The 12,887-nt window shown below is 39.8% G+C and overlaps 1 protein-coding gene, 1 non-coding gene and 1 pseudogene across 2 annotated transcripts in view; 1 reads left to right on the forward strand and 2 right to left on the reverse strand.

The window, feature by feature from the left end:
* LOC138439802 (uncharacterized) overlaps positions 1–12,887 on the forward strand; it is a 96,070-nt gene that overhangs the window by 29,565 nt on the left and 53,618 nt on the right. Inside the window, exon 5 of the mRNA XM_069588887.1 lies at positions 7,975–8,033. The gene's annotated coding sequence lies outside the window, so the exon portion shown is untranslated. The remainder of the gene's footprint in view (positions 1–7,974; positions 8,034–12,887) is intronic.
* LOC138439958 (U6 spliceosomal RNA) lies at positions 7,892–7,998 on the reverse strand. The gene has a single exon (XR_011256896.1). It is a non-coding gene; the product is annotated as a U6 spliceosomal RNA (small nuclear RNA).
* On the reverse strand, positions 11,852–12,880 carry LOC138439230 (methylosome protein WDR77 pseudogene; annotated as a pseudogene).

The raw sequence follows: 12,887 nt of genomic DNA on the forward strand, positions 1-12,887 counted from the left end.
TGAAACACAGAGACAGAGACAGAGAGAGAAAAGAGAAAGAAATTCAGATCCTAATAGGTTTTAATCATTATAATTGAACCTCAGTTCTAGCAGTCAAACCATTTCCCAGTGGACACGCCTCCCGTGATCTCTTCTCTCATTTTGTTTGTTTAGGAGTACAGTATTTCTAAATGTAAATGTACTATAAATCTTGAGGGAGAATTAAGCAGTTATCTCACATGACAGTAATTGCCTGCTCCTAAAGCGTCATCCACAGAATGTTAATGTTACCAAGAAAAAAAGATATTTCATATTCAGATAAACTAGATTGGCCTTTTATGTGTGAGTCATTATAAATTATTGAGAGTTGTAAATTCCCATTAGGGAAGTACATTCTACTCATTTCCGAAATGTTGTTGGCCACCGAAGCCTTTTTTTCAGTGGTGCATTGAGCTGGATCAGAATATATGTTTTGAAAAGCCATCCTAGATCCAGTGCTGCTGCTGCTGCTAAGTTGCTTCAGTCGTGTCCGACTCTCCCTGGGATTCTCCAGGCAAGAACACTGGAGTGGGTTGCCATTTCCTTCTCCAATGCATGAAAGTGAAAAGTGAAAGTGAAGTCGCTCAGTTGTGTCTGACCCTCAGCGACCCCATGGACTGCAGCCTACCAGGCTCCTCCGTCCATGGGTGAAACACAGAATAAAATGCTAGCTGTAAACAACATTTCTTGGGATTAGCCGTCTCCCCCATCCTCCCCTCCTCACTTCAATAGGTTATGTAGCTGGCCTTAATTTGCTGTCATAGATCAGTCGTATTTAAAGAATGTGTTTCTTTCCTTAGCAGAACTATGGGAAAGCTCTCCAAGACAGAGAGTATTTAAAATTTTTAAATCATCTGAGTGTGATGGCCTCATATCTTCTGCCTGTTTTGCCCTTCCTTTTCAGTTCCTTATTCCCGCGGATCTGGACTTCTGATCTTACCCTTATATCCAGGGCCTCTGTAAACAGTGAGCATGCACATGATAAAACTCTAGCAAGCAGTGTTAATGTAGATGGTGATATGAAAAGCACCCCTTGGAATCTGTTCATGTAGATGGTGATGTGAAAAGTACCCCCTGGAATCTGTTCATGTAGATGGTGATGTGAAAGGCACCCCCTGGAATCTGTTCATATAGATGGTGATGTGAAAGGCACCCCCTGGAATCTGTTCACGTAGATGGTGATGTGAAAGGCATCCCCTGGAATGTCAAGTGGGACAGCCTCAGCCCCTGATTCTTGGTTCCTGTGTGCTCTTTTTCTGACTGACTCCATGTTTTATTTTTCCCTGTTAGTGAATATTGACTTCTGTTTGCTTTTCTAGTTTCTCACTTGTTTTGGTTTTCTTACCCTTACTTTCATTTTGTATATATTTTTGAGCTTCTGATATATTCATCTGGGAACACACAATGGCTAAGTTTTATCCCATATCCAGGTACTAACCTTTCTCCATCATTTCCCTTTTTCTTACAAATTTTCTTCTGCTTAAAATGGTATTTTGCCCAGATGACAGTTTAGAGATGTATGGGGGAAGGCTAGAGGAGGAGGAATTTTTGAAATTCAAGATTCCTATATGTTGTGAACACTTAGCAGGGAGGTGAGCTCCCTTCCTTCTCCATAAGACTTTAGATTGTTTGTTGGGAATTAAAATTTTAAAAGGATCATAGGACAGAATAGCAAACTCTTCTCTAAAAAGGAAGAAGGGTTGCCCACCAGGTGACATTGAACTGTGTAACCTGATTGACTATATTTAGTAGCTAAAGGAAAACACATGACAATCAGATGGTGTGGGGGCTTGGTCAGCCCTGAAATTTCAGAAAAAAGGCAGATTGTGTGTAGAGACAGAAGACTTGGCCCAGAGACAGCAGAGAACTGACACCACTCATTCCAAGGTTATGATCACCAAGAAACATTTTGACTATAATTTGACTTTTTGTGTAGTGTTCCTATAGGTAAAGAATGTGTAGGCCATACCAACCAGAGTCAGTAATTTCCTTTGCAAATCAGTAACTCGAAATTGAGTTTACGTGTCAGTCTTTGTAAGCTGGATTAGTGAGATGCTGTGTGGTGTACTGGCAGATCAGTTTTTTTTAAAAAATTGAAATATAGTTGATCTATAATGTGTTAATTTCTGCTGTACAGCAAAGTGATTCAGTAGTGTGTATATATATGTGTGTGTGTATATATATATATATACACATTATTTTTATATTCTTTTCCACTTTGATATATCTCAAGTTATTGAATATGGTTCCCTGTGTTATACAGTAAAATCTTGTTGTTTATTCATTCTATAAGTAATAGTTTTCATCTGGCTAGCTCCAACCTCCCGCTCCATCTTTTCTCCAGCCCCCTCCCCCTTGGCAATTGCAAGTCTGTTCTGTCTGTGAATCTGTTTCTGTTTTGTAGATAGGTTCATTTGTGTTGTCTTTTAGATTCCACAGGTAAGTGATATATGGTACTTGTCTTTCTCTTTGTGACTTACTTCACTTCATATGATAATCTCTAGGTTCATCTGTGTTGCTGTCAATGGCATTATTTCATTCTTTCCTATGACTGAGTAGTATTTCTTTGTGTATACATGTACCACATTTCCTTATCCATTCATCCATTGATGGACATTTAGGTTGTTTCCATGTCTTGGCAATTGTGAATAGTGCTACTGTAAACATAGATGTACATGTATCTTTTTGAATTATAGTTTTGTCTGTCAACTTGCCACATTCTTTATAGCTGAGTGGCCAATAACGTTTTGAAGGAAGTGGGGTTTGAACAGTATTTTCAGTGTCTGCCAGAATCAGGCAGTAGGAACACTGAGTCCAGGGCTCAGATGACTTCTCTGGGCCAAGGATACAGCTTTGTGATCTGCATTGCTAGGGCTGGCACAATAGACTGTCATCAAACCACTGTGTGTATGTGAAATTTCCTAGGAAAAAAATGAGGAGTGAGATGAAGACAGCAACTAAGAGTGATACTGAGGGACTCCAACATTTAATGGCCACGTGGAAGAGAATAAGCCTGCAATGGAGACACAATAGGGGTGATTAGAACGGTAGGAGTCTCGTAGGAGAGGGCAGACGCAAAAAATCCAAGAAAGTAGAGTGTAATTGGCCCAACTGTTGAAGACTTTGAAAGATCAAGTAATGTAATCCACGAGCTGAAAAATATCAGTTGAAATGAGTGACATGAAGCCTATTGGTAATGATAATGATGGGGCAGAAGCCAAATTCCAGGGTTTTGGAAAATGTAGGGGGGAGGTGAGAAGGTGGAGCTGGAAGCATAGATAAACTTCTTGAGAAATATGTTTTAAAGATTTATTTTAATATTTTTAAAAGTCCAAATATATTTGTAGCTCTAGGTAACCAGTCAAAAATGTGAGCAGGGATACAAGTTATATTGTTATTTTAAAGGGAATTGCATTTCTTTCAAATTCTATTCTATATTATCATAGTTACTTTGAAAACTATTTCAGAACTTTCAACTGAATTTTAACTGAAGTATTTACCTAATAGATGAAAATCAGTTGGAAAAATAAATGCATAACATAAATGATAAAAACAACAAAGAAAAAGCATTCTGTTTCAGCATTTTTTAACATAGCAATAAATGTAGCATTATTTGTACCTAGCCTTTACCTTTCAGAGCAAAATAAAAATTAATTAAATGGGACGTTGCTGAAACTATGCATGCCTGCTCAGTCACTTCAGTCGTGTCCGACTCTTTATGACCCTATGGACCCACCAGGCTCCTCTGTCCATGGATTTTCCCTGCAAGAATACTGGAGTAGGTTGCCATGCCCTCCTCCAGGGGATCTTCCTGACCCAGGGATTGGACCCATGTCGCCTGCATTGTAGATGGATTCTTTTCTGCTGACCCACCAAGGAAGCCTCATTCTAGAACTATAAATAAGTCAATTTGTAGCTATTTAATAGTTCAATAGTAATTGAGACAATTAGATTGAAGTTAGAGCATTTAGTACATTAGAAGCATTCTATCTATTGGAAGGGTAAGACAAATGACCAATCTATGTATCCCATCCTTCTGATCACAGTGATTGTTTCAGGCATGGGTGCATAACCAGATCAGAACAACGATATTTTGTGTGACAATTGCTATCTAGTTAAAAGGAAGGTAAATAAAAATTCACATGTGAGAAATGGCAGAGGAGGCATCTTTTTGGTACTGGATGTTGAGGTATAACAGATGTAAAGCTGGTTGTATTGTAGCATATCACTACCACCAGCAGGGAAACTGTGAAGCTTCCTAGGAAGGCCAGTGTAAAGATACATTATGTAAGGCAGAATGGAGACATAGTGTGAAACTGAGCCTTTGATGTCATATATTCCTTTATTGTTAAAGTCAGTTTGAGTTGATTTTTCTCTCAAATATAATGATTGTCAGTGGATCCAACATTTTATTTATTTTTAATGAACTTTTTCATAAATGAACTAATTTGTAAAACAGGATAGTCACAGATGTAGAAAACGCACTTATGGTTACCAAGGGTAAAAGGGGTGGAGGGGTGAATTGGGAGATTGGGATTGACATATACACAGTACTAAATATAAAATCGATAACTAATAAGAACCTACTGTTTAGCACAGGAAACTCTACTTAGTACTCTGTAACGACCAATATGGGAAAAGAGTCTAAAAAAGAGTGGATAATGTATATATATAAGTATTTCACTTTACATCTAAAATTAACACAACATCTGAAACTAACACAACATTGGAAATCAGCTGTACGTCAATAAAAATTAATCAAAAAAGAGTGCACGTAATGTAATTTTACTTGATTTCATCTGTATATAAATGTTGATAGTGGAAGGAACCCCACAAAATGATTCCTTAATCTCCGTAAGTAGTTCTGCTCTCATTTCTCCCTAACTTGTATCTCTTCCTCCAGTTAGTTTTGAAGGACTTCCTGAGATTACTGTGTCCTTACATGTAATTTATTCTTGTATGAGACCTACATTGGGAACAGTGCAAAAATTTTGTTAATACAATGTTGAAAAATGATTATTTATTTTAAATAGATCTTGTATTTTTACAATTATAGGAAGAGATGACTTCTTGTAATTACTTCTTGAGAATCCATAACTTGGAAATCTGTCATCCCTAGATTCTAACTGTATTAACAGAGAACATGAAAGGTGATTTCTGCTGAGCAGCATGAAAGTCATTAATAGTTTTGGCTTGTCTCCATGTTTCATTCAACACTTCCATAACCTCCCTCATTCTATTTCCAGTATTTCATGTTTTCCCAGAATAGCTATGAAATCACATAATTAGTCTCCAAATCAGTAATGCTGACATAGCCATTGGCATTAAGTATAAAATAATTGATCAACTTATTTTAAAGAATATATTCCAAAGGAGTCAGGTCTATTTTAAAGACTAGAGAGAGCCTGAACATTACTACAATGTTTCTGTCCTTAGAACATGAAATGGCTCTTGAGAACTGTCCCCACACTGCCTCCAAGAGTGCATACTCCCAGATGCAGTAAACACCTGCCTTGGTCCAGATTTCTGCACATATACCATGGTGTGACTATCTATCATGAGGTCACAGGATCCAGATCCAGGGAGGTCACGAAAAGTCTATAAAATAACATATTTAAAAGGGAAAATAATCAAGAGTAAGGTAGGTGGTATATGGAGGCAACAGTGTGTTGCCACCCAAGAAATTTTAAAGAGAAATGGGGTTTTCCTTTGAGATTTAATCTATAAAATAAATATATAGTGGATATATAAGGTATATAAAATATTACTCAGGAAGACAGAAAACTCACAAATAAAAGTAAAAAATAATGATATGTGTGTCTTTGTGTGTCCAGAAATAAAAGTGAGTTAATCCAATTTTTTGCATCTGAAAAATGCAGATAAAATTGAAAGTGTTAGTTGCTCAGTCATGTCCAACTCTGCAACCCCATGGACTGTAGCCTGCTAGGCTCCTCTGTCCATGGGGTTCTCCTGGCAAGAATACTGGAGTGGGTTGCTATGCCTTTCTTCAGGGGATCTTCCCAACCCAGGGATCAAACCTGGGTCTCTTGCAAGGCTGGCAGATTCTTTACCATTTGAGCCACCATCCTATTTCACAGTGGCATTGTGAAGATTAAATGGAATGAAGCATGTAAAACATTTAGTACGGTGCCTGCTACATAATAAAAGCTTAGAGGGGGTGGAGAAGGAAGGAGCAGGCACATAGGGCACACAAGAAATGCTATCCATTTGCTTTCTGCACAAAAATCTCCCCAGGAACTATTCTAAGTGCTTTATATGTTTTAACCCTGTAAATCCTCACAAGTACTTTTAAGTACCTTTAAGGCAAGTGCCATTATGTCCATTTTGCTAATTAAGAAACTGGCACTAAGAAGTTACTTTGGTGTAGCTTTGTCAAGGTTTCGGAGTTGGCAAATGTGCTGAAGCCAGGCTGGACCTGAGTCAGTATATACTGTTGGTGTCTATGGAGGGTGAGTGTAGCCAGAGCCCAATTTGAGGTTCTGTGAATTTTTAGGGGTTCCTACCATGTGCCCTGAAGCTTCCTTATTCAAGATTAGTCTTCTTGTGGCTAAAGTCTTTCTTAGTTCGTGAAACTGCTTATATAGTCAAGTATATTTGCATAATTATAGATTTATATATTCTTTAACATTCTATATTCTTTAACATTTCTACCTGCTTCCAGGGATCTGGTGATTGCACTCTCTCTTAAGAGCTGTTTAGATTGTCTTGGTTCTTTGTATGCCTAGTAATTTTGGATTTTATCCTGAACATTTTGAACATTATGCTGTGAACGTTTGGGTTGTGTAAAAATCATCTGGAAATTGTTGATTTTGTTGTTTTAGCAGCAGTCAGCCTAGTTAGGTTCAGACTACAGATTCTGACTATCTTCTGTGGTAGGTGGTTCAGTCTTTAAAGTCTTTCCAGCTCCTGGGATCCCATCTCATGTGTATCCCACTGGATGTGAGTCTGAGACCTGGGTGGAGTCTACACTGTAGTTCAGTTCTAAAGCCTTCATTATGCTGTTTTGGGTCTACTTTGTGCATTCACATTTTGGAGGTGAGCCTAGGACTTGTGTGGGTTCATACAGGGATACCCAGATTGAGAGAGGGATACCCAGGTTGAGAGAGTCTCCTTGAGCTCCTTTCCTATTATTTTCCCAGTTTCTAAGGTTCATTATCCCAGTCCCCTGACTGGAAAACTACAGTTTCCCTCAGAGTTTAGCTTCTTCACACTGTTGTGGATTTCCCATACCTGGGGCATAGAGGAAGGAGGAAAAAGAAATAAATATCCTGGGTTTCCCCCATACATTTTTGAGAGTAGGGAGCAAGCTCTTTTTTTTTTTTTTTTACTTTATTTTACTTTACAATACTGTATTGGTTTTGCCATACATCAACATGTATCCACCATGGGTGTACACGTGTTCCCAATCCTGAACCACCATCCCACCTCCCTCCCCATACCATCTCTCTGGATCATCCCAGTGCACCAGCCCCGAGCATCCTGTATCCTTCATCAAACCTAGACTGGTGATTCGTTTCTTACATGATATTATACATGTTTCAATGCCATTCTCCCAAATCATCCCACCCTCTCCCTCTCCCACAGAGTCCAAAAGTCTGTTCTATACATCTGTGTCTCTTTTGCTGTCTCACATACAGGGTTATCGTTACCATCTTTCTAAATTCCATATATATGTGTTAGTATACTGTATTGGTGTTTTTCTTTCTGGCTTACTTCACACTGTATAATCAGCTCCAGTTTCATCCACCTCATTAGAACTGATTCAAATGTATTCTTTTTAATGGCTGAGTAATACTCCATTGTGTATATGTACCACAGCTTTCTTATCCATTCATCTGCTGATGGACATCTAAAAAATATGGAACGCTTCATGAATTTGCATGTCATCCTTGTGCAGGGGCCATGCTAATCTTCTTTGTATCATTTCAATTTTAGTATATGTGCTGCCGAAGCGAGCACGGGAGCAAGCTCTTTCCTGGATCTTCTGACTGAAGGTAAAGGCTTTCTCTCAGAGTTTTAGGAGCCCATCCAACCATAATTGTCACTGCACTCATAATGCTTTGGGGAAGGCTGGAATCCAGGAAAATAAAACAAAGCAGAGAGATTTCACCAAAGCACACAGGCATGTCACTGCCCCATCCTCTGATAAGAAAAAGCATGTCTTTTGGAGATTTATGTCCACACTTGCTGCACAGTTCCAGGATTTGGGTTGCCATTGGTCCAGGCTGGGAAACTGCTGTTCAGGTTGTTCTCTGAGTTTTGGTTGCCTTTTTCAATGTGCTTGCTCTTATTTATTTTCAAAATCCACAGATAGTTGTTTTTTTTTGTATTCTGTTGCAGGGGTTTTATTTGTAATTACCAGGAGAGTTAGGGTGTAGTGGGCTTATACCATCTTAAATGGAAACAGAAATTCCTTGGTTAGCTCTTAAACTGAGCTGATACGTATGAGATCTGATATGTCCACTGTGTATTGTGATATAAAGATCTTTAATCCACTAGAGTTACTTATTTGTTGAACAACTTATTCACTAAATATTTGAATACCTACTGTGTTCTACACCTTAAAAATGTGTTAGAATATGTTTATAAATAAGTCCCAGTTTCTACCCAAGTGTTTCATTGTCCAGTACGGAAGACAGATATACCAGTAATTGCAGTACAGAATAAGTGCTATCATGGATTGTGGATTTTCTTTTATGGGAGTGGGTAGAAACCCCAAGAAGTGAACGTCTTTGGATCAGACGTCCCCTTGGTCTTCTGGCAGCTCCCTGTTGCTTTCTCTGCTTTTTATTAATAGTCCAGAATAGTTCATTCCAAGGTACAACTAGATGTTTCTATTTTACAAAGAGATTTAATGACATATATTTAAGCAAAATTAAAAGTAAATTCTCACCTAACTGGGTTAGTTGAGACAAATTTATTTAGAAACCAGGAATCTTTTCCAATTTCCTCTGCCATCCTTACACCTTGGTCTCAGGATCTTATCTCTTGACCAAGAGTAAATCCCCTCCATTGCACATTTTGAAAATACATCCTTTTTACCATGGAGCCAGTTCCAAGCTGTAGATATGAATTCTATTTTAGCTTCTTTTCAGGGCTTCAAACCACCCCTGATTTCAGTTATCTATCACTGCTTAAAAAATTATCCCTAAAACTTAGTAGCTTAAAATAGCAAATATCTATTATCTCACATTTTCTGTGAGCCAGATGTTAGATGCCTCTGGTTCTTAGTCCCTTGTGAGGTTTCAGTTAAGCTATCAGATGAGACCACAGTCTCATGTGAGGCTCAACTGGGAGACATGCACTTCTGAGTTTGTTCAGTTCCTCTTAGGGTGTTGGGCTGAGGGCTTCTGTTCTTTGCTAGCTGTTAGTGAGTTCTGTGCCATATATCTACAGTTCCTTGCTATGTCTCTTCAGAGGGCTGCTCTTCACATGACAGCTGGCTTCTCTCAGGACAAATGTGTGAGAGAGTGGGAGGACATTAAAGACAGAAGCCGTGGTCTTTATGGAACCTAACCCCAGTAATAAGCCATCACTTTTTGTCATATTCTGTTTGTTAAGAGGAAGCCGCTAATCCAGCCCACACTCAGAACGAAAGGATTGCAAACCTTGACTGCTTGGATCAGTGCATTTCTTATTTGCTTTGCCCAGGACTTCTCTATTTTAAGTCATGGGCTAATATAACCTTCAAATGCTGACTCAAAGCTTCTCAAATTTCATAGATATTTGTTTCTGTCCTTTCATTTTGTTTATTCATCTTACCTTTGAACTATTTCTTTTCTTGTTTGGATTCAATCAAATTAGATCCCCCTTTAAAATATCCTATAAGAAGTCATGGGCTTCCCAGGTGTTGCTGGTGGTAAAGAGCCTGCCTGCCAGTGAAGGACACATAAGACACACAGGTTTGATCCCTAGGTCAGGAAGATCCCCTGCAGAAGGGCATGGCAACCCACTCCAGTATTCTTGCTGGGAGAATCCCATGGACAAAGGAGCTGGCAGGTTATGGGGTCACCATGAGTCAGATAGGACTGAAGTGACTTAGCATGCATGCATAAATCATGATGCATATTTATATGTTAATTAAAATAATCATCTTGCTAAAGAAGTCTCTTCTGACTTTCAAAAGGTATGTAAAATATTTAAGACAACATATTTACATTTGGTTTAGATATGCCTTGTGTGCCTTCTGTTCGATTATTACTGTTCATTCCCCAGTTACTTTGGAGAGAGGGAGGAAATTCTTTCACAGTGGAAAAAATCTTTCATTCAGGACACTTTGAATATAATTTTTCAGGACATGTGTTTTTTTTAGAGGAGCTCTATAAATTCAAAATTGTATTATTATTTATGTATTAATGTATAACTAAAGATGCACTTATCAAAATCACAGAAAGGGCATTACTGCTATGGAAAATATACATATTCTATCAAATGATCTGCTCCAATAGGACTGTTACTAATAGAACTAATAATCCTAACATTTTTGCATCATGTGAATTAGAATGGAATGCCACTTATAATCTTCTACTTAGTAAATTTTTGTCTACTTCAGATTTTAATATCTCATATCCTGTGAAATATATTATTTTTCTTTTTCTTGTGATTTAGATTTTTCCCAATTCTTAAAAGTTTTTAGTTTAACAAAACTAATTCTGGACTGCCCTCTTTCATCTTCTCAAACAATAATTCACTTGCTGCTAAAGCTAATTGAGCATTAATTACCATATTATTATCACAGTGTTACAGCAGCACATGATATTATGTTGGGAGCCATGTGAAATGAGGGCATGAATATTTTGTGCTGAGGGGTTTATGGGTCCAGAGATAGACTCTAAAGACCAGAAAATTGAAGTATAATCACTGGACATAGGTAATACAGAAGTGCAAAAGTCAGTTTCACTTACATCTTAGAACAAGATGTATACTTCATTATCTTTCGTGAAAAGCTTTATTCATTGAATCCACCTGTAATGCAGGAGACCCCGTTTCAATTCCTGGGTCAGGAAGATCCCCTGGAGAAGGGAGAGGTTACCCACTCCAATATTCTTGGGCTTCCCTGGCAGCTTGGACAGTAAAGAATCTGCTTGCAATGCGGGAGACCTGAGTTTGATCCCTGGGTCAGGAAGATCCCCTGGAGGAAGGCATGGCAACCCACTCCAGTATCCTTGTCTGGAGAATCCCATGAACAGAGGAGCCTGGCGGGTTATAGTTCATGGGGTCACAAAGAGTTGAACATGACTGAACAACTAAGTAGCAGCAGCACCCATTTATGTCAGTTCTGAGCTGAGAAAGTCACTTTCTCCAGAGCTTACAGTATGACAGGAAAAAACAGTAGTAAATGTTAAAAATCTCCTTTTTTAAAAACTTAAAAATTAAGAGCTTTTTAAGAAAAAGATTTTAATATGAAATATTTTATACAGGGTTTCCCTGGTGGCTCAGGTGGGAAAGAATCTGCCTGCAATGCAGAAGACCTAGGTTTGAGCCCTGGGTTGGGAAGATTCCTTGGAGAAGTGAATGGCTACCCACTCTATTATGCTTTCCTGGAGAACTCCATAAACTTTTGTCCAAAAAACATTCACCACCATCTAGCTGATGTAGAAATTTTTTTTTTCATGTTCAAGAAATTGTTCTTCCCTGACTATAGGACTTCAGAATCCAGCCTCCCCCAGCCTGAGAGGCAATGCCTACTAACTGCACAGATCTGGGGTACTGACACACTGTATAAGGCTCCTGTGTTATCTCACACAATGAGAGGGCAGGAGCAAATGTAGTGGATACTCTTGGGGGGTTTGCTTCTTGTCTGAAATTCAGTCTACTCAGCAACACTCTTAGGTCAGGCTCTGGGAGAGCTTCTGTGGGCATGAAATGGTGGAGGACCTCACGGTCCTGGACCACTGTGGTAAGAAGGGAGTGATTCAGTGCAGACCAAGCAGCATTTCTCACAAAGTTTCTGTGGGCTTGGCTTCTAAACCCCCGAAAGGTCTAAGTCCAGTAGAGCAAGTGAGTAGTTGTCGCTGACAGAGGCCAGGAGGGGAGCACTGTGTGGAGAGAACACTGGCCCAGTGACGCACCAGGACTGCACCACCGAGCTGAGGGCACAGCTTGCACTCAGGTGTCCATAGGGAGGACAGTCCCATTCTTATCACCAAAGACAAAGACTTCAGTCTGCTGAGGATGCAAAGCCAGGGAGGCAAGACGGTAGCCAGAGGCACCGTGGCCCATCTGTGAGGCCGGCTTAGGACAGCAGATATCCTCCCATAAGATTCTGTCGTCCTCGCCTCATGAAAGAAACACAGGATCCTTGTGGAGAAAGGCAGCAACACAGGTGGCCTGCCCAGAATGAGCTTGGTAGGAATTTCGAACCATCTGCCGAGCAAGGTCTCAAACCTTGATCCAGAAGTCTTTGCTACCAGCTCACAGCTTGTGTGCCAGAGCTCGGGACACTGACTGTAGACACAATGCCATCGTGCTTATACTTGCAGAACTTGTTGTCAGTGAGCGTCTCATTCTCATCCAGCTCCCACAGTTCAACAGCCACCAGGATCAGAAGCCACTAGGATACCTCTGTCTCCTATCCAAGTGAGGTTAGCCACTCTGGCCTCCGTCTGGACTCCAGCAAAGCAGAAACCTTCCTTGGGGGCGGCACAAAGCGGCCTTGAAAAGCCTGAGGGGGCCAGCCCAGCAGTGGCCACTCAGGTTAGAAGCCTGGAGCAGGAACATCCCATCAAACAGGTACAGTGCAGCCTCCAATACCTGCTCCATTGGCAGGTGCGTTAGGGGGAAAGTTCCACTTTTGGCCACAGGGTGTGGGCACGAGGAAGGACAGGGTTTCCTTCTGCATCTCCACG

The sequence above is a fragment of the Ovis canadensis genome, chromosome 4 (genome assembly GCF_042477335.2).
Source record: "Ovis canadensis isolate MfBH-ARS-UI-01 breed Bighorn chromosome 4, ARS-UI_OviCan_v2, whole genome shotgun sequence".
NCBI classification, from domain to species: domain Eukaryota; kingdom Metazoa; phylum Chordata; class Mammalia; order Artiodactyla; family Bovidae; genus Ovis; species Ovis canadensis.